This window comes from Rutidosis leptorrhynchoides, chromosome 3 (assembly GCF_046630445.1).
Source record: "Rutidosis leptorrhynchoides isolate AG116_Rl617_1_P2 chromosome 3, CSIRO_AGI_Rlap_v1, whole genome shotgun sequence".
NCBI lineage: Eukaryota > Viridiplantae > Streptophyta > Magnoliopsida > Asterales > Asteraceae > Rutidosis > Rutidosis leptorrhynchoides.
The window spans coordinates 122,973,054-122,996,736 of record NC_092335.1 but is presented as its reverse complement, the minus strand read 5'-3'; the positions used below and the strand labels follow the sequence as shown (position 1 = coordinate 122,996,736).

Sequence of the window (23,683 nt, the reverse complement as noted above, 5' to 3'; positions counted from 1 at the left end):
TCATTGTTAAAATACCTAATGAGATACATACTTATAATAAAATCATGTTAACTATATATATAACCATATATATGTCATCGTATAGTTTTTACAAGTTTTAACGTTCGTGAATCACCGGTCAACTTGGGTGGTCATTTGTCTATATGAAACCTATTCCAATTAATCAAGTCTTAATAAGTTTGATTGCTTAACATGTTGGAAACACTTAATCATGTAAATATCAATTTCATTTAATATATATAAACATGGAAAAGTTCGGGTCACTACAGTACCTACCCGTTAAATAAATTTCGTCCCGAAATTTTAAGCTGTTGAAAGTGTTGACGAATCTTCTAGAAATAGATGCGGGTATTTCTTCTTCATATGATCTTCATGCTCCCAGGTGAACTCGGGTCCTCTACGAGCATTCCATCGAACCTTAACAATCGGTATCTTGTTTTGTTTAAGAGTCTTAACCTCACGATCCATTATTTCGACGGGTTCTTCAATGAATTGAAGTTTTTCATTGATTTGGATTTCGTCCAACGGAATAGTGAGATCTTGTTTAGCAAAACATTTCTTCAAATTTGAGACGTGGAAAGTGTTATGTACAGCCGCGAGTTGTTGAGGTAGCTCCAGTTGGTAAGCTACTGGTCCGACACGATCTATAATCTTGAATGGTCCAATGTACCTTGGATTTAGTTTCCCCCGTTTACCAAATCGAACAACGCCTTTCCAAGGTGAAACCTTAAGCATGACCATTTCTCCAATTTCAAACTCTATATCTTTTCTTTTACTGTCCGCGTAGCTCTTTTGTCGACTCTGGGCGGTTTTCAATCTTTGTTGAATTTGGATGTTTTCCTCGGTAGTTTCTTGTATTATCTCCGGACCCGTAATCTGTCTATCCCCCACTTCATTCCAACAAATCGGAGACCTGCACTTTCTACCATAAAGTGCCTCAAACGGCGCCATCTCAATACTATAATGATAACTGTTGTTGTAGGAAAATTCTGCTAACGGTAGATGTCGATCCCAACTGTTTCCGAAATCAATAACACAAGCTCGTAGCATGTCTTCAAGCGTTTGTATCGTCCTTTCGCTCTGCCCATCAGTTTGTGGATGATAGGCAGTACTCATGTCTAGACGAGTTCCCAATGCTTGCTGTAATGTTTGCCAGAATCTTGAAATAAATCTGCCATCCCTATCAGAGATAATAGAGATTGGTATTCCATGTCTGGAGACGACTTCCTTCAAATATAGTCGTGCTAACTTCTCCATCTTGTCATCTTCTCTTATTGGCAGGAAGTGTGCTGATTTGGTGAGACAATCAACTATTACCCAAATAGTATCAAAACCACTTGCAGTCCTTGGCAATTTAGTGATGAAATCCATGGTAATGTTTTCCCATTTCTTTTCCGGGATTTCGGGTTGTTGAAGTAGACCTGATGGTTTCGGATGCTCAGCTTTGACCTTAGAACACGTCAAACATTCTCCTACGTATTTAGCAACATCGGCTTTCATACCCGGCCACCAAAAATGTTTCTTGAGATCCTTGTACATCTTCCCCGTTCCAGGATGTATTGAGTATCTGGTTTTATGAGCTTCTCTAAGTACCATTTCTCTCATATCTCCAAATTTTGGTACCCAAATTCTTTCAGCCCTATACCTGGTTCCGTCTTCCTGAATATTAAGATGCTTCTCCGATCCTTTGGGTATTTCATCCTTTAAATTTCCCTCTTTTAAAACTCCTTGTTGCGCCTCCTTTATTTGAGTAGTAAGGTTAGTGCGAATCATTATATTCATAGATTTTACTCGAATGGGTTCTCTGTCCTTTCTGCTCAAGGCGTCGGCTACCACATTTGCCTTCCCCGGGTGGTAACGAATCTCAAAGTCGTAATCATTCAACAATTCAATCAACATACGCTGCCTCATATTCAGTTGTTTCTGATTAAATATGTGTTGAAAACTTTTGTGGTCGGTATATATAATACTTTTGACCCCATATAAGTAGTGCCTCCAAGTCTTTAATGCAAAAACAACCGCGCCTAATTCCAAATCATGCGTCGTATAATTTTGCTCGTGAATCTTCAATTGTATAGACGCATAAGCAATCACCTTCGTCCGTTGCATTAATACACAACCGAGACCTTGCTTTGATGCGTCACAATAAATCACAAAATCATCATTCCCTTCAGGCAATGACAATATAGGTGCCGTAGTAAGCTTTTTCTTCAATAATTGAAACGCCTTCTCTTGTTCATCCTTCCATTCAAATTTCTTCCCTTTATGCGTTAATGCAGTCAAGGGTTTTGCTATTTTGGAGAAATCTTGGATGAATCTTCTGTAGTAACCAGCCAATCCTAAAAATTGACGTATATGCTTCGGAGTTTTTGGGGTTTCCCACTTTTCAACGGTTTCGATCTTTGCCGGGTCCACCTGGATACCTTCTTTGTTCACTATGTGACCGAGGAATTGAACTTCTTCCAACCAAAATGCACACTTTGAAAACTTAGCGTACAGTTTTTCTTTCCTCAATACTTCTAGCACTTTTCTCAAATGTTCTTCGTGCTCTTGATCATTCTTTGAGTAAATAAGTATGTCATCGATGAAAATAATGACAAACTTGTCAAGATATGGCCCACACACTCGGTTCATAAGGTCCATGAACACAGCTGGTGCATTAGTTAAACCAAACGGCATGACCATAAACTCGTAATGACCGTAACGTGTTCTGAAAGCAGTCTTTGGAATATCATCTTCTTTCACCCGCATTTGATGATACCCGGAACGTCTGTCAATCTTTGAATAAACAGACGAGCCTTGTAGTTGATCAAATAAGTCATCGATTCTCGGTAGTGGGTAGCGGTTCTTGATGGTAAGTTTGTTCAACTCTCGGTAGTCGATACACAACCTGAATGTACCATCTTTCTTCTTGACAAACAAAACAGGAGCTCCCCACGGTGATGTGCATGGTCGAATGAAACCACGCTCTAAAAGTTCTTGTAATTGGCTTTGCAGTTCTTTCATCTCGCTGGGTGCGAGTCTGTAAGGAGCCCGAGCTATTGGTGCAGCTCCTGGTACAAGATCTATTTGAAATTCAACGGATCGATGTGGGGGTAATCCTGGTAATTCTTTCGGAAATACATCGGGAAATTCTTTTGCGACGGGAACATCATTGATGCTCTTTTCTTCAGTTTGTACTTTCTCGACGTGTGCTAGAACAGCATAGCAACCTTTTCTTATTAGTTTTTGTGCCTTCAAATTACTAATAAGATGTAGCTTCATGTTGCCCTTTTCTCCGTACACCATTAAGGGTTCTCCTTCTTCTCGTACAATGCGAATTGCATTTTTATAACATACGATCTCTGCTTTCACCTTCTTCAGCCAGTCCATGCCAACTATTACATCAAAACTCCCTAACTCTACTGGTATCAAATCAATCTTAAATATTTCGCTACCCAGTTTAATTTCTCGATTCCGGCATATATTATCTGCTGAAATTAATTTACCGTTTGCTAATTCGAGTAAAAATTTACTATCCAACGGCGCCAATGGACAACTTAATTTAGCACAAAAATCTCTACTCATATAGCTTCTATCCGCACCCGAATCAAATAAAACGTAAGCAGATTTATTGTCAATAAGAAACGTACCCGTAACAAGCTCCGGGTCTTCCTGTGCCTCTGCCGCATTAATATTGAAAACTCTTCCGCGGCCTTGTCCATTCGTGTTCTCCTGGTTCGGGCAATTTCTAATAATGTGGCCCGGTTTTCCACATTTATAACAAACTACATTGGCATAACTTGCTCCGACACTACTTGCTCCGCCATTATTCGTTCCGACACCATTTGTTCCTTTCGTTCTGTTAACCCCTGGTCCATAGACCTCACACTTCGCCGCGCTATGACCATTTCTTTTACACTTGTTGCAAAATTTGGTGCAGAACCCCGAGTGATACTTTTCACACCTTTGGCATAGCTGCTTCTGATTGTTGTTGTTGTTGTTGCGGTTATTATTGTTGTTGGGATGATTGTTGTAGTTGCTGCTGTTGTTGTTGTTGTTGTTGTTGTTGTTGTTGGGCCGTTTGTTGTAGTTGCGATTGATGTTGCGATTGTTGGGATAATTGTTGCGATTATTATTGTAATTGCTGTTGTTGTTGTATTGGTGATTCTTATCACCGTTTTCCTCCCACTTTCTTTTGACTTGCTTCACATTGGCCTCTTCAGTCGTCTGTTCTTTAATTCTTTCCTCAATCTGGTTCACTAGTTTGTGAGCCATTCTACATGCCTGTTGTATGGAGGCAGGCTCGTGTGAACTTATATCTTCTTGGATTCTTTCCGGTAATCCTTTCACAAACGCGTCGATCTTCTCTTCCTCATTTTCGAACGCTCCCGGACACAATAGGCACAATTCTGTGAATCGTCTTTCGTACGTGGTAATATCAAATCCTTGGGTTCGTAACCTTCTAAGTTCTGTCTTGAGCTTATTAACCTCGGTTCTGGGACGGTACTTCTCGTTCATCAAGTGCTTGAATGCTGACCACGGTAGTGCGTACGCATCATCTTGTCCCACTTGCTCTAGATAGGTATTCCACCATGTTAACGCAGAACCTGTGAAGGTATGCGTAGCGTACTTCACTTTGTCCTCTTCAGTACACTTACTTATGGCAAACACCGATTCGACCTTCTCGGTCCACCGTTTCAATCCGATCGGTCCTTCGGTTCCATCAAATTCCAAAGGTTTGCAGGCAGTGAATTCTTTGTAGGTGCATCCTACACGATTTCCTGTACTGCTAGATCCAAGGTTATTGTTGGTATGTAGCGCAGCCTGTACTGCGGCTATGTTTGAAGCTAGAAAAGTACGGAATTCCTCTTCATTCATATTCATGGTGTGTCGAGTAGTCGGTGCCATTTCCTTCAAAATAGTCAAATGGAACAAGTTAATCATACAGAATATTAAGAGTAGTTAATAGTATTTCGTAGCATAATATGAACTCATTTATAAAAGCTTTTTCTTCATATTAGCGTTTTATAAGTTTAAATTCGGGTAGTACCTACCCGTTAAGTTCATACTTAGTAGCTAATATACAATTCAACTACTACAATTCTATATGAAAAACTGATTATAATAATATTTCGCGTTCAAACTTTTATACAATATTTTACAAACTTACAATACCGCTTATTTTACATATAGCATGAAATATAGCACACAATAAATTTGATACAAGATGGTTGTGAAGATAATTCTAGCTAGTACACAAGTCGTTCAGCAAAGGCAATAAAGACACGTAATTCATACGTCCAGAAACAAGTCATGCATTCTGGTTTTACTAGGACTACTTCCCATCCTTGGTCTTGTGGAACATAACCGTTATGGCAGTTGATAAGACATCGTGTTGTAATGTCGTCAAAGGGACGAGGGTTACGTAATGTCCAACAGTCCTATAACAATCTAAAAACCTCATTTCTTACCCCAATTACCGACTCCGTCACTTGTGGGAACGTTTTGTTTAATAGTTGTAGCCCGATGTTCTTGTTCTCACTTTGGTGAGAAGCGAACATTACTAACCCGTAAGCATAACATGCTTCTTTATGTTGCATGTTAGCCGCTTTTTCTAAATCACGAAGTCCTATATTCGGATACATTGAGTCAAAATAATTTCTTAACCCGTTGCGTAAAATAGCATTTGGGTTCCCCGCAATATATGCGTCAAAGTAAACACATCGTAACTTATGGGTTTCCCAATGTGATATCCCCCATCTTTCATACGAAAGTCTCTTATAAACCAAGACATTCTTGGAACATTCTTCGAATGTCTTACAAACTGATTTAGTCGTAAATAGTTGTGCCGAAGAATTCTGACCGACTCTAGACAAGATTTCATCAATCATGTCTCCGGGTAGTTCTCTTAAAATATTGGGTTGTCTATCCATTTTGTGTTTTTATACTGTAAAATAGACAAGAGTTAGATTCATTAAAAAAAATACTTATTAATGCAAGCAATTTTTACATATATCATAAAGCATAAGCACACTATATTACATATATTACACCACACGAATACAACTATCTTATTCTGACTCGCTCGTTTCTTCTTCTTCGATTTTGGTTCGTTTTGCCAAGTTTCTAGGGATATATGATGTTCCCTTAATACGAGCTGTCGTTTTCCACAACGGTTTAGAAAAACCTGGTGGTTTAGAGGTTCCCGGGTCATTGTTACAACTTAAGGGCTTCGGGGGTTGACGATACATATAAAGTTCATCGGGGTTGGAATTAGATTTCTGTATTTTTATGCCGTTTCCCTTATTGTTCTCTTTTGCCTTTTTAAATTCAGTTGGGGTAGTTTCTATAACATCATCGGAATCCTCGTCGGGATCCGATTCATCGGAGAATTGGTAATCCTCCCAATATTTTGCTTCCTTGGCGGAAACACCGTTGACCATAATTAACCTTGGTCGGTTGTTTGAGGATTTTCTTTTACTTAACCGTTTTATTATTTCCCCCACCGGTTCTATTTCTTCTTCCGGTTCCTCCTCCTCCGGTTCTGATTCTTCTTCCGGTTCCGATTCTTCTTCCGGTTCCTCTTCGGGAACTTGTGAATCAGTCCACGAATCATTCCAAATTACATTTGACTCTTCATTATTATTAGGTGAGTCAATGGGACTTGTATTAGAGGTAGACATCTATCACATAATATCAAACACGTTAAGAGATTAATATATCACATAATATTCACATGTTAAAAATATATAGTTTCCAACAAAATTTGTTAAGCAATCATTTTTCAAGTAAACACAGTCGAAGTCCAGACTCACTAATGCATCCTAACAAACTCGATAAGACACACTAATGCAAAATTCTGGTTCTCTAAGACCAACGCTCGGATACCAACTGAAATGTCCCGTTCTTATTGATTAAAAACGTTCCATATTAATTGATTTCGTTGCGAGGTTTTGACCTCTATATGAGACGTTTTTCAAAGACTGCATTCATTTTTAAAACAAACCATAACCTTTATTTCATACATAAAGGTTTAAAAAGCTTTACGTAGATTATCAAATAATGATAATCTAAAATATCCTGTTTACACACGACCATTACATAATGGTTTACAATACAAATATGTTACATCGAAATCAGTTTCTTGAATGCAGTTTTTACGCAATATCATATAAACATGGACTCCAAATCTTGTCCTTATTTTAGTATGCAACAGCGGAAGCTCTTAGTATTCACCTGAGAATAAACATGCTTTAAACGTCAACAAAATGTTGGTGAGTTATAGGTTTAACCTATATATATCAAATCGTAACAATAGACCACAAGATTTCATATTTCAATACACATCCCATACATAGAGATAAAAATCATTCATATGGTGAACACCTGGTAACCGACATTAACAAGATGCATATATAAAAATATCCCCATCATTCCGGGACACCCTTCGGATATGATATAAATTTCGAAGTACTAAAGCATCCGGTACTTTGGATGGGGTTTGTTAGGCCCAATAGATCTATCTTTAGGATTCGCGTCAATTAGGGTGTCTGTTCCCTAATTCTTAGATTACCAGACTTAATAAAAAGGGGCATATTCGATTTCGATAATTCAACCATAGAATGTAGTTTCACGTACTTGTGTCTATTTTGTAAATCATTTATAAAACCTGCATGTATTCTCATTCCAAAAATATTAGATTTTAAAAGTGGGACTATAACTCAATTTCCTTGGATAAACCTACTGGAAATAAGAAAAATGGATCTAGCTTCAAAGGATCCTTGGATGGCTTGAAAGTTCTTGAAGTAGAATCATGACACGAAAACAAGTTCAAGTAAGATTTCTACTCGAAATAAGATTGTTATAGTTATAGAAATTGAATCAAAGTTTGAATATGAGTATTACCTTATATTAGAAAGATATCTTACTGTAAATAAGAAATATTTCTTGAGGTTGGATGATCACTCTACAAGATTGGAAGTAAGCTAGCAAACTTGGAAGTATTCTTGATTTTATGAAACTAGAACTTGTAGAATTTATGAAGAACACTTAGAACTTGAAGATAGAACTTGAGAGAGATCAATTAGATGAAGAAAATTGAAGAATTAAAGTGTTTGTAGGTGTTTTTGGTCGTTGGTGTATGGATTAGATATAAAGGATATGTAATTTTGTATTCATGTAAATAAGTCATGAATGATTAATCATATTTTTGTAATTTTATGAGATATTTCATGCTAGTTACCAAATGATGGTTCCCACATGTGTTAGGTGACTCACATGGGCTGCTAAGAGCTGATCATTGGAGTGTATATACCAATAGTACATACATCTAAAAGCTGTGTATTGTATGAGTACGAATACGGGTGCATACGAGTAGATTTGTTGATGAAACTGAACGAGGATGTAATTGTAAGCATTTTTGTTAAGTAGAAGTATTTTGATAAGTGTCTTGAAGTCTTTCAAAAGTGTATGAATACATATTAAAACACTACATGTATATACATTTTAACTGAGTCGTTAAGTCATCGTTAGTCGTTACATGTAAATGCTGTTTTGAAACCTTTAGGTTAACGATCTTGTTAAATGTTGTTAACCCAATGTTTATAATATCAAATGAGATTTTAAATTATTATATTATCATGATATTATGATGCACGAATATCTCTTAATATGATCTATATACATTAAATGTCGTTACAACGATAATCGTTACATATATGTCTCGTTTCAAAATCATTAAGTTAGTAGTCTTATTTTTGCATATGTAGTTCATTGTTAATACATTTAATGATATATTTACTTATAATTTAACATAATTAACCAAGTGTATCAATATCTTAATATGATTCATATGTACCTAGTAAGACGTTATAACGATAATCGTTATATATATCGTTTTCGAGTTTCTTAATTTAATAGTCTTATTTTTATGTATATAACTCATTGTTAAAATACCTAATGAGATACATACTTATAATAAAATCATGTTAACTATATATATAACCATATATATGTCATCGTATAGTTTTTACAAGTTTTAACGTTCGTGAATCACCGGTCAACTTGGGTGGTCATTTGTCTATATGAAACCTATTCCAATTAATCAAGTCTTAATAAGTTTGATTGCTTAACATATTGGAAACACTTAATCATGTAAATATCAATTTCATTTAATATATATAAACATGGAAAAGTTCGGGTCACTACAGATCCTGGTGCCCATCTTACTCCTGAAGTTGCTGATTGGAACAATTTTGCATTCTCTGTTCCAGATTCAGATAGTGACCTTGATGTACAGGTCGCCCCTGTTCACCCTTCTGCCCCTGCTGATGACAAAAAGGGGGAGAAGAACTCTAAAAAGAAACTCAAAAAGAGAAAACAATCAGAGGGGGAGCATGAGCATGAAAAGGCTCCAAAACAACCAAGGTGGGATGGTGATGGTGATGGTGATGGTGATGGTGATGGTGATGGTGATGGTACTACTGGTCAAGACTCTGGCACTAAGCCCAGCAACGCTCATACTGAAGCTGGTGTACAGGCAGCTGGTGAATCTCAACCCAGTGTGTCTGCCACATCAGTGGATGATATTGGTTCTGGCAGTAAGCCAGTAATGTTTCTGCATTGGCTGTTACTGAAGCTTTTGTTGCCTCTCAAACTATTGAAATAAGAATGAAAAGAAAACTGGAGAGACATCAGAAGAGACAGCAAGATTTAAATGATGCCTTCAATGTCAAATGAGATGCCTATGTTGCTCTTAAACGCCACAGAATTGAGCATAGGAGATGGCTGACCCCAAAAAAGAGGGACATTGATGATGACCTGATTAGCATTGACAAATTCAAAAAGGATGCACGAAAAAGAAATGCTAAGTTCTTGGTCAAATACGACAAAAAGAGGGCAAAGCTGTATGCTGAGCGAGCAGACAGGATCAAACGGATGACTCCTGAAGAAATGAAAGATTATCTTGCATCTACTGAGTCAGGGGGAGGAGTTAGAGCTGACATTTTTATGAAGTGGTTAGATGCTATGTTAGAAACCAGCTCATCTTCTCGATCTACATCTTCTGCACAGCCAGCTACACAACAACAACCAACAGAACTAATCAATCTTGGTGATAATGATATTCAGGGGGAGCATCTTGCTATTGTTCCCTACCTTCCTCCACTTGAGCCAGTAACAACACAAGAACCATCAGCTGAACCCATGCCCATTGATAAACAAAGGGTGAAATCTGCTCCTAGGGACAATCAGCCCCTAAGGAAAGGACCCTTATTTGAGGCAGCTGATGAAGATACTGAGGTGGTTGTACCAGCTGATACTAATCAGTCAGCTAGTACTGAAGACACAGCAAGGAGTGCTGTGAATGAAGACCCAGCCAGAAGTGTGCTGATGGGTGTTACAAGTGTTGAAGACCCAGCCAAGGTGGTTGAGCTGGATGCTAATCAAGATGATGATACGGTTAATCCTGCTGACTTTACAGTCTGGGGTAGTGGAGATCACTTATTTGTTCAATCACCTATCTCTCCCCATACCCTCACTTATTTTAACAGAACACAGGATAATCGTGTTAATCAGTTTCCAGTGAGTTCGTCTGGCATAGGTGAATCAATCATGTATCCTCCATCTTCTCCAAAACGTCATGGTAAACACAGAACTTGGGAAGATGATTCAGTTACCCGTGGTGAGCCAGACTTATTTAAAATGAATCCAGATGAAAGAGATGCTTACAGGCTGGAGATCACTGTACAAGAATTGCTTGAGCAAAGACAAGCTGCTATTAATGAAAGGATACGCCAAGTTAGATTGCTGCATCATCCCCTTGATCAGCCACTCTACATCACTACTTTAACTTATGGCATTGAAATTGGTGTATACTTAAATAACAGTGGTCAAAGGCTCTATACTAATGAGGAGAAAGCTCAATTTCAAGAGGCTCCCCAGCTGGGTATGGATCTAAGGGAGTATCGTGCTGCCCTTAGAACCGAAGAGGGTAGAAAGATGATTGAAACAGCAAAATCCCTGAAAATCACTGCCGACGATTATTTGTTGGGCCTACAAGCTGAAATTCAAAGAAGGGAGGCTGCTGATGCTGAACTCGCTGAGAGGGTAAGACTTCAAGATATAGAAGACAAATTGGCTGCTGATAGAAAGCAAGAGGCTGAGTCCCTAAAATTAGCCAAAGCCATTGTCAAAGAACAGGATAAGGCACTTGATGAGATGGAAGCTGCTGAGAAAGCACCTGCTACTGCTCCTATAGAACCTATCTGTTCCATTGAATTTCCTGATCATTATTATAGGAGTAGGTATGGTGATGTGATGAATAGAAGATCCAATCCCAGCAGGATCATCAAAGTGAACAGAGGGTCAAAAAGAGCTTTCAATGTCATAAGGGAGAATAAGGTTCAAGAAAGAATAAACTATGACGAGTTAAGATCCCTAGGATTTAGTGAATGGATGGAGATCTTGGAGTATTTCATTGGTAAAGGTGAAAGTGCTATCAAAAATACACTTAAATCTGAACTCCAACAGCTCTTCAAGAAAGCAACAATGTTTGGGAATGCACCAGTAGTGAATGTAGAAGAAGTTCTTTCTCAAAAGCCTAAAGGAAAGCAATCTACTGGTGAAGGACCAACCGGAAGAGGCCCCGTCATTCTACCTCCTCATATCCCTGTATTTGACCCTGCTGATGTACCTTATCTGTTCCCTGAAGCCTGGAAATCAAACAAGAGGAGCTATCTGAAGAAGAACGAGATAAAGATAAAGATAGATAGTCTCCTATATGCTCAAATTATATCTTTTGTTTAATTCACTTTTCATTTTGCTGTTGCTATTACTGTACATACTCTGTTACAATGAAAGTGAAATGAGTTTATCTTCAAAAACATATCAAATTATAAGATATGGATAACTCAGCAAAAGATCCCAAAAAACAAACTTAAAAAGTGACAAATTTACTGTCTATTTTTCATTAGGTCCCTCAGTGCTGGCTTTAGTGTTTTCTCTATATGTCATAGGTTTTGTCATCATCAAATAGGGGGAGATTGTTGAGTCCCCAAAATAATTAAGGATTTAATTATGATAAAACCGTAATTTATTTGCACTAAAGTGTTATGTGCAGTCAACACAAGTTTGTTTATGTATAGACAGCAGATATAGCTGTGTCGAGTGTTTAGTTTGCTGCTCAGTCTACCAGCACAAGGTAGACAATGTTCTTTAATTCGCACAGGATGTGTACTCCGCAAATCAAGAACATGAAGTGCCTCAGCAATGAAGAACCAGCACAGCTGGAATGCAGCTTACTACACAAGACAACTATGCTCCATTATAAGCATAGTAGTTTTCCGAGTGGTCTACATCAATGGTACTATTCAATAGAAGTCAAAGACAAAGTTGAACAGAAAAGGACACGCGTCGGCGGCTGACAAGTGACCTTACAAGACCACGTGGGAATGCAGAAGTTTAACGCATGTGCAGACATGGGTTATACTTTGTCAACACCTAGGGAACACAACATTCTATTTGTATAATCAAATAGTGGTGCCAAACTGAATTGGGGTGTTCCTGCAAATAGCTACCAAAGAGGAAAGAGGAGAGCATGCTCTCTGATGTAGTTGTCCCCACAAGTACAGACATCCTATGTACCAGTAGACAATAGAACTATTACACGGTTAATATGACTACTATAAATTGTTGTATCCACTATTGTAACAACTAGTGGTGTGGGTTTATTTTTATAGAGTCAAAACGTGTAATAGCTGTTAGTTTACCTCTTAGCTATAATCTAGGTAATCTGTATCAACCAACTATCATTCCGCCAAGGATAGTTGTGATTCTTTGTGATTCAATCAATAAAGAATAACTGTTAAAAATTACATGTGACTCTATTTATTTGCATGCTTGAATACTAATCGTGTTTAACTGTTAAGTTATTCTAAAAGAAATTGTATTCACCCCCCTCTACAATACTCCTGTTGTTATCAAGGGACCAACAGTATGAACAACCATGAACTTATCACTTGTAGATTTAACTCATTTCTTCCTTTGTACATGTGTTAAATTCGTGATTCTTGTTGTTATTGGTCAAGTATTACTAGTTAATCTTGATCTCATTTTTCTTGAACTAAAGTTAACTTTGTAAGTTCAAGAACATGGAGGTTTAACTTTCTAGTTACAACTTCATAAACTTATGTTAGATCTAAGTTTCTATAGCTTATGGTCTTTAAATTTTGTTGTAAATAAGAGCTTACAAGCTTACATACATTTTACAAGTTGAAAATCTAAGTTTCATAACTTATGGTTTCATTAAAGTGTAGATCCAAGTTTTGTAACTTAGGATCTAACTTAAGAACACTAGATCTAGAATTTCTAGTCTAGGATCTTTAAGATCTAACTAAGAACTATGTTCTACAACTTAAGATCTTTTTTATTTAGTTACTTTCAAGTTTGTAGCTTAATATTACTATTAGAACTCATGTATGTGTCGGATCTAAGATCTTGATGTAACTTTGGTTCATCAAACTACTTACAACTCTTAAGAGAGTTGTGCTGCATATCTTAGACTTAAACTAGTGTTATGATGGTCAAAACTTGGTTAAGATGATGCAAACACATCAACGAGTTGTACACTTGAAGCTATACGCATCAAAGATGAGAACCGGGATGAGCATCAAGCACCAAGAACCCACCGGAACACCTTTCTTATTGTTTTCTGGAACTGATCAGACTACCTGGGCTATTGGAAAGCTGATTTTCAGTTATTTCGGTTCGAGTAGATGATTTTCCATTTAGACCTCGTCTTAATCCGAGTTACGGTTTAGGATCTATGGCCTCCCGAAAGTCACTACACCCTATTAACGTTGTGCTGAAATTTCTGACCTACTCGCACTTAAACCGTCGCCATGGTCAAACAAAGACGAGTTTGGTTCTGAAAAGTGGTCAGCCTCTAGAGGACTCATATACGGAGCCATAGACACTGGTCTCACCTCATTTCAGTTTGTGTAGAGGTCTTGGCGACTGAATGAAGTCAGCCTTTATTTCAAACCCTAGTCTTGACTTAAAACTTACTTTACACTTTTTGTTTAATGATGAATGATGATGATACTTAAGACCTAATTTACATACATTTAAACCTTTGAGAACGATTTACTGACTTAGTAACTTTTGACTTAGGTTGAGGACCTTTCGGACCAACCACTTGCTTACTATTCCCGCGTATCGACTTTTACTACTTTTCACTGTGAGTTATAGCATCCCTTTTTTACTTTAACTATTTTGGGAACTGAGAATACATGCATATTTTACGTTTTACATACTAGGCACGAGTACTTAAACTTTATATATGTGTGGGTTATACAACGGCATAAACTTTCCCCTTAGCTCGGTAACGTTTAGTCATTGGTCTTTGAACCGGTGAACGCGAATCTTAGATATGGATCCATAGGGTTTGACATCCCCACTCGGGCTAGTAGCGCTAGCATTTAACGGGTGTTTAATACTTCGTAAACTTACGCACTCGCCAAGTGTACTTCTAGGGGGTGTTATTTACGTTAAGTTAGTTACCAAGTGCCCACGGTTATACATATACTTTTCATACTGTTTTGAAACGCTGTTGAAGCACTGAAATCTCGTGGGCTACCTTACATTACTGTTATACTTAAACTATAGCTCACCAACCTTTGTGTTGACGTTTTTAAGCATGTTTTTCTCAGGTGCTTAAGGTTTGCTTGCTTCCGCTGTACTAGTCATGCTTTGTAGACACCCGCTGCGCTTATTAGAGATGTCACCGCATGAAACGTTTATTTTGCATTCAAACTATATTACTTTTGAAACGATGTATTTGTAACGACCTATGGGTCACGTACTATTATTTTTGCTTGCTATTCGTAGAAGCATACTTTCGGATGTTAAACATTTGACGTTGGTTAAAACGTCACCTTTATTCATGAATGCAAACTTATTTCGAAACAACATATAGTATTTGACCTTGTAATGATCCTGTTGTTGAGGGTCCGTACATGTTGATTTAGTACGGGGCGTCACATTTAACTATCTATTATACCAGGCATTAACCCTTTCTGCCAAAAGGTTCATGTTCGAGGTTTTCGGCTGTGATTTCGAGGTAATCTCGACTATTGTTTCAACCTTTTATTATATGATTCATTCATCGCCGAATTTACAATTCCTTACTGTTAATTAATTTAAGCTTGTATTGTATGCATCTGATCAATTTGGTATAAAAGTTAGTATTGATTTGGGGATGAAGGGTTAAAAAATAATGTAGTACTTTCTTTTAGAACGATAATATTAGCATCGAATCATCTCATTTGCCACTCACGCACCCGTTAGGAAGAAACTTCTCGCATCCATCGCGCAAAGCGTACCCGGAATGCTTTAGGTTAACTGCTTGGCCCGCACAAAGTGAAGGATACCAGAGGCACAACCTTTGGAGACCCCCCCCCCCCCCCCCCCCCCCCCGGATTTGAACCTGTACCTATTTTTTCAAGGATACATGCCCACAAACAACTGAGGCTTTTTACCACTCAACCAATAGTTCGGTGGTAAAAAAATAATATAGTACTTACTTTCAAAAAGGAAAAATTGTTATATATTATCTCAAAACTCTTACACTCAGTTTATGAATTCTATTGTTGGCACAAACAGAAATATGAGATCTAGTTTTTATATTTATATAAGTATAAAACTGAACAGAAAATTTTACTAGAAAATTATGTTGAATAAATGAGTTACAGGCTATCTATAATTTTAGAATTTAGATTACAAAGAGGAATGGCCAATTTAAGTTTCTATTATCAGAGCTCATAAGTGTTTTTATGTAACCATGAGGGTGGTGGTGGCATGGTAAGACCCTTACCTTCCAATGTGGAGGTCAAGGGTTCGATTCCTTGTACCAAAAAGTTATTCTCTCTTATGGCCACGGAGGTTTGCCTGTAATGATTACATAAAAGTGTTTTTATGTAATCATAGAACCTTATTTTAAATAACCTTGGGCATTGTAATATTTATAGTGCCCAATTTGTCACTCAAGTCAACAGCATGTTGGCGTTTAGTACGTGAGTATAAGTAGCTCTTGTGTATTACAGGCTTAAATTAAGGTACCATAAGCGCATGGCTTAGATTTGAATTCTACAAGCAAATTAATATTGTGTTAAGTTTTGAACTTACTATTGCAATATTTGACTTGACACGTAGTTAGATAGCTAACATAATCACAAGCTATCATATTCACGTGTATTATGTATATAATGCTTTCATTAATTTGTTTCAATTGGTCAATACTTACTTATGACATTACAAAACGAAACACATTATTTTTATTCCATACACTGCAGAAATTTTCTGGAAAGATGCCTCCATGGATTGCACAAATTCGGTTGGTGAGTTCACACCCTCGATCGAGTTTATGAACCTTGTGATGACACACGTATGCATTGGTTGATGCACTACTGGCTGACAGAACAAAACTTTTAGAAAATCGCCCAACTATTTGTATGGAAATTGGAAGTGGTAGCGGCTATGTGATTACAAGTCTTGCTCTTATGCTTGGATCTGAATCAAAAAATGCCTATTTTTTTGCAACTGATATATCCTGATGATGCAAACGTGACTCATGAGACAGAAGAAGAAACCGTACTTGTCATTAAGTTTTGGCTCGATCCAGATATGTCTCTGATGTAATGTTAATATTCTCTACGTTTAACTAATCCAATTAGTAGACTAATAATAACTGATTACACAGAGCAAAGAGTGATTAAACATTACATCTTATTAATTCACAAATGCTATAATTATTATAGTATGTATTATTTCACAAATCAACATGTTTCCTATGTACAAGCTGCTTTACGCTTCTTGATTTCAACTAATTTGTCATGGAGGCACCACGGGAAACTCAGAAAATGTCCATGCGATATATCCTCATTGTACCGACCCCAGTAATCTGGATGATACGTCACATGATACCAAGCTAACGCTTTTGCATAAATATCATCATCTCCACTTCCTTTTTCAAACCAGCTTCTAGCTTCCTTCCTTAACGACTTCACAGCCAAACTAACGGCCTCACCATTTGACATTTTCAAAATACTACCACCAAAAATTTCCGCCTCGGTTTTAATCCCGTAGTAGTCCATTAAATTACCCAATTTGAGATCGTACTCTGTTTTGAATTCAATCGCATCATCGGCATAATCCATAAAACTGTCTACTTCCATATCTCGATCATATGTCTGCTCTGCCACCTCACGTGTAAAAGGGTTGACCGGGGTCATGTCTATTGGTGTGATGTCTTTGACTTTACGAAAAAGCTTCCCGATTACATTTTGTGATTCGTAAGTGGGTTTGTCTGCTTTTTCCATGAAATCTGGATACTCGTTGACATGAAGATGTGCGGGTATTTCTGCTGGGACCCCCGTTTTGTGAAAGTTGGCAGCGATTGAAAAGAGCTTTGCAAGCTCTACACAATTTTTGGACATTGCCTTTTCGGGTTCTCGATCTGCAAACACTGTGTGGGCGTTTGCGATTGTTTCAATATTGTCGTTTACTATATAATTTATAAAAAAACTCCCGCACTTCCTGAAATAGATAGCAGAAATAACGTTATTTGTAAAAACTACCTAAAAAAAAAAAACAGTGGAAAAACGGGTGGCTGACTAACTAGTCGATGTGTGTTTGGGTCATGTCAAGTTGGCTTGCTAACGTGTGTTTGGTTAATGGGAATCGCAATTAAGCTATGGGTTTCATTCCAATTCAAACTGTTTTGGATTGTGAATGGCAATTAAGCTATGGTTTTTATTTTGAACTTCATGTTATCTTATTTACCACAATAAAGAACAGTATCAAGAACAAAAAGATGGGTGTCCTCCAAAACCACCTAGGGGTTGGATTTACCTATTGACACCCACATAGTGAATCAGAATAATAAACCAAACATCCCCTAAAGTAACATTTATACCTCTATTGTAACATCGTGATCCAGTTGTGTAGTTGGCGCCGGGGGTATAATCCATGGGTCGATTTGCTTAGGTGGAATTAGATCAGGGTCCCAACAAACAAAGTAAATATCTCCATCCAAATCACCTACTGAGCATTGGTTCTGATGAGGCCTACACTCAATTTCAGTCACAGTCGAACAAAAATATTATAAGCCCAAATTTTTTTCTTTAAAAAAAAAAGAGAGAATGAAAAAACATAAATAAAATTTCTTATTAATACCTTGGCCCTCTTTGTGGAAAAACTATACAATCCACCATATGACATAATGAGCGAGCATATCGATTATTAAAAGCATTCAAGATACGCACATCACCGGGATGCAAACATGGATTTTTAACAACAACTACTTTCCCTTCAACAATTTTGTGCGTTTTCAAGTCCGCACAAGAAAATTGAACAAAAACATCACCATAGTCAAGAAGACCCGTTTCGTCCAAACATCCCATCATCATTCTTCCTTCAGGAATATAAATCAGTGTGTTAGTACGCAATTCAAACAACTGTGTTGCACGAAAAACTTGCAACATCATTGAAAGAAACGGTTCTGAATTAGGGTTATAACTTATAACCACACGAAAGCATTTCTTTCATAATGTTAGTGTTCTCTCCGGGGTGACATTAAATCTAACGTCTCTTCTGCCTTCAACGGGTCCCTTAAAGCAGCATCTAGAAGGTCAACTGCTTCTTTTTGCTTCTTTTCAAAGACATAATCCTGAATCCCGAGGGTCGAAAGAAGTGTGATGAGTTGGTGATTCAAGTAACAAGGTTGGTACTTACTGATATTGACTATATCGAGCTTCGTGTAAGCCGATTCAAATTTGCACATACTTGGTCTCAATGATATATCCAGATATGAAGTTGGCCAGACTGCCACAACACCTTTGTACCCACCGTATCGAATTTGAAAAGCTGATGGAATATAATCATAACCGCATTTATTAGCAACCTTCTTAGCAAAGTATTCCAATATCAGCCCACATCCGTCAGAAAAAACGTAGAGAGTACCGGATCTTTCATCTTCTACTTCTCTTCTCCATTCAATTTCGTCATCTTCAACGCTTAAGCTTTCTTGTGAAGAACTAAAATATTGGCCGAGTCTAGCACCATATTTAGCGACATTTTTTATGCGGCTAAAGTCACCCATCCAGTCCCTGATAACAGCTGCATTTCAGTTGAAGCAAACATCGTAACTGACTTGACGAGTAAGTGAGAAACTCAAACTTTTTTTCACCGATAACGATACCGTCTCTAAGAACCTTCAGAATCCGTTTATAGATGGCAGTTGTTCTGGTATCCACGTTTGGACTAATTATGAGGATAATTCGGTTGAATAAAGTTTCTCTAGTTCTTCATCGAGAAACGATGTAAGAAGAAAGTTATCAATATATTCCGCATAATGGCGTAAAACCCGATTGGAAACGTTAACCTCTGGCCCACGGAAATACACTTTTGATGGTGTTATTTGAACCCGTTTAACATACACAAGACCATCATCTAACGAGATAGTAGGAGATCTTAGCCTTTTTTGAAATATTTTGGCCCCGTGTTCACATTAAAAAAGTCTTCCTCTTCAGAATCATGCCTACCACCATTGATGATTTGTTGATGGTTAGAGTTCCCTGGTGTCTTAAACCTGTATGAAGGGTGTTCGAACCGGATGGTTTTTGATTCTTTAGTTATAGAGCCACTCGTTTCTGCTGCTGCAGAATTCTTCATTGTTTCCATGAACTCAAGCATTTCTTTTCTAATCAAAGCTGTTAGATCCTTCCTTTGAAGTTCTACTTCATGTTTCTGTTGTTTTGCTGCCTCAACCAGATGTTGTTTGATAGATGAAGCAACCTCGGTTTTAAGTGTAATCTTAAGTTCCTCCAATAGTGATTTAATTTGGGCCAACTCAGCCTCCAAGTTTTCAATCCGCTTGTTGTTGTTGTTTGCCATTGTACCTGTATTTTTTTCTCTAAAAAATCTGGAAAATTAATGTAAAAGAAATTGGAACATCAAAAAACAATGGCCCAGAAACAATGCTCTAAAAGTCTAAATACCAATTCACATAAACGCTTATCGAATTATCATTTACAAACTCAAAAGCAACAAAAAAAAAAAAAAAGAAAAAGCCTTGACAATAAGGGTATGTTTGGCAAAACTAGCTGGTACCTGGAAGCTATAAGCTGTTAGCTGATAGCTGGAGCTTTTTAAATATATTTAATTGTTTGACAAAGTAAATAAAATGGCAAAAATGGACACTAGAAAAAAATACTTAAATATCATCAGTTTAATTTAATAAAACATAGCCATTAACAAATAACAAAAAACATAAATCAGTTTATACATACACTTTTATATATTATTATCTATATCAATTATCATATGACTGAGTACTAAGATTGCAGATAAACCAAAAGTATGAACGGAAACTAAGATAGCAGGAACAACCCATGTGAGCCATTCAAAATCCACATTTAGACAAACCAAGCTAAGATAGCATGAACAAAAACATGAATGAGAGTATCCCAAAATATGCTAATAAAGGACAAAACAGAACTTAAAAAGCTATCGATACTTGCAAGAATTTTAACCCATTGTGACCCATTCAAAATCCACATGCAGACAAACCAAAGTAACATAGCAGGAACAAAAGGATGATGCAGAATAACCCTAAATTACACATAAGTTACACATGATGATACAGACATATATTACACATGAAGATACATACATAAAGCTATAATACTTTTTTTTTGGAAAAGCTATTAAATTTTATAAAACATCAACCAAAAGGCCCTTACAAATGTACTTCTTGCCCGCAAGATGCGAGCAGCAGAGCACCACCTCTATTACAGACTCCAAATTACACCAACAAAATTAAAGACACATCAGTTAGTTAATGGACTCCAGAAGATGCGGTTTGTTTCTCCAATCATCGAATAACTCAGGTTCAGATGACAAATTCAACAATAAAGCTATAATACTTATATAATTTAAAATCAGAAACATTGATTACAAGCAAAAAAAATACAATGATTAAACCAACGAGTAGAATAGGCTTGATGTTTACCTCAAAGAAAAAATTGGCAGCGTCAATTAAGAAACGGGGAGAATGAAATCAGAAGTAGGATCTGGGCTTTCAATAGCATGAGATAACTGAATTACGTGGGAGATCTCTAATAAATGGGAGTTGATCGGTACACTACCTTTTTGCCATACACCACCGAAACAATTATTTAGACAGTTTTACCTTTCCTTTAAGAAGTTAAAGGGAGTTGGTAGTGAACAAAAGGAAGAGTAAAAATATCCAAAAAATTTATTTAGTGGTGAATGGCAAAATAGAGGAGGTGTACGGATCACCTCCCCTAATAAATGGGTGATGATATGTACACAATCTAAAATTGTTATTGTATAGTACAACACTGTAAAGTATGATAGTTGTGTACATAACAATTTTAGGTTGTGTACCTTCCCCTAAAAATAAAAATAAGGGAAAAAGAGTTGTAAAGGGAAAAATAACTTTAAGAAAAATGATAAACAATCAATTTACTGAGTTGAGGTTATTTATGGGGTACCAGTGTGAACTATGAGCCTCACCCCTTTCGGTATGTTTTATATTTAAGAAAAGTGGATGACAACTTTAATTGACGTAACTAAGGGGTGTTTGAATTTGCATTTTGAAAATTGATTATGCATTTTATATAATCATAATTAAATAATCAGCTGTATCAAAACGTGGTATCACAAAATGATGTTTGGATTTGATTATGCTGTTTGATATCGTAATAATCAGATAATCGGCTTATTTAGTGTTTGAAAGAATCAGATTATTTGATAACTTAAATGTAAAATCACAAAAAAAGACATTCTTAAAAAAGCTAAAAATAAGTGTAAAGATTTAAGAAGTACTCGTAATAAACATATTGTATGAACTTAGACTATTATCAAATACTCTGTATATTATAAAAATATTAACATACTGTCTATACAATAATGTAAATATAGTAGTCATTATTTTAATGTAATAATTGAAGAATACAACAGTTTGTAACATATATCCATTCATATTGATGCGAGTGAGCTGGGCAATGTAACCAACAACGTAACCAGCAAAAGCTCTAATGACGTTACACCCGAGTCTGGTCAAGCAATGGTCGTGTTGCCATCTCTTTCTTATCGTCTAAGTGTTTTTGGAGCTGGTTATCAGCTGTACTTGAAGGTTTTGAGTGTTTCTAGATCTCTGATTGTGGTGGTATCTTTATCAATTTGGGGTTTATATCATTTATCATTTGTGTTCTTATTTCAGAGTTTTATACTATGTTTTGAGGTGTTTCTGTTACAAATTGGGGGCTTGGTGTTCAGATCTGTTGGGTGAAGAAAGCTTGTTCTAAATTGCATTTTTAAGTCATAATCATGAAATGTCCCGTTCATATTGATTATAAACGTTCCATATTAATTGATTTCGTTGCGAGGTTTTGACCTCTATATGAGACATTTTTCCAAGACTGCATTCGTTTTTAAAACAAACCATAACCTTAATTTTATCAACAAGGTTAAAGAACACCACTTAGATTATCCAGAAATGATAATCCAAAAATATCACACTTACACACTACCAATACATATTGGTTTACAATATTAATATGTTACAACAAAGTAAACCTCGAATGCAGTTTTAAACAATATTATACAAACATGCTGACACCAAATCTTGTCCATATTTTAGCATGCAATAGCGGAAGCTCTTAATAATCACCTGAGAATAAACATGCTTTAAACTTCAACAAAAATGTTGGTGAGTTATAGGTTTAACCTATATATTTATCAAATCGCAATAATAGACCACAAGATTTCATATTTCAATATACATCCCATACATAGAGATAAAAATCATTCATATGGTGAACACCTGGTAACCGACCTTAACAAGATGCATATAGAATATCCCCTATCATTCCGGGACTCCCTTCGGACATGATGAATTCGAAGTACTAAAGCATCCGGTACTTTGGATGGGGCTCGTTGGGCCCAATAGATCTATCTTTAGGATTCGCGTCAATTAGGGTGTCTGTTCCCTAATTCTTAGATTACCAGACTAAAAAGTGGCATATTCGGTTTAATAATCCAGCCATAGAATGTAGTTTCATTTACTTGTGTCTATTTTGTAAAACATTTATAAAACTGCATGTATTCTCATCCCAAAATATTAGATTTTAAAAGTGGGACTATAACTCACTTTCACAGATTTTTACTTCGTCGGGAAGTAAGACTTGGCCACTGGTCGATTCACGAACCTATAACAAATATGTACATATATATCAAAGTATGTTCAAAATATATTTTACAACATTTTTAATACGTTTTGCTATTTTAAGTTTATTAAGTCAGCTGTCCTCGTTAGTAACCTACAACTAGTTGTCCACAGTTAGATGTACATAAAATAAAGCAATATATATTATCTCGAATCAATCCACGACCTCGTGTATACAAGCCTCAGGCTAGATCACAACTTAAAGTATATATAATATTTTGGAATCAACCTCAACCCTGTATAGCTAACTCCAACATTACTGCATATAGAGTGTCTATGGTTGTTCCGAAATATATATATAGATGGGTCGATATGATATGTCAAAACATTGTATTCGTGTCTATGGTATCCCAAGATTACATAATATATTAGAATACATGTATAATACAATAT

General features: G+C 36.6%; 1 pseudogene; it reads right to left on the bottom strand.

The window, feature by feature from the left end:
• Positions 1-16,811: 16,811 nt before the first annotated feature.
• LOC139900343 (probable RNA-dependent RNA polymerase 1) lies at positions 16,812-19,932 on the bottom strand (annotated as a pseudogene).
• Positions 19,933-23,683: the final 3,751 nt, after the last annotated feature.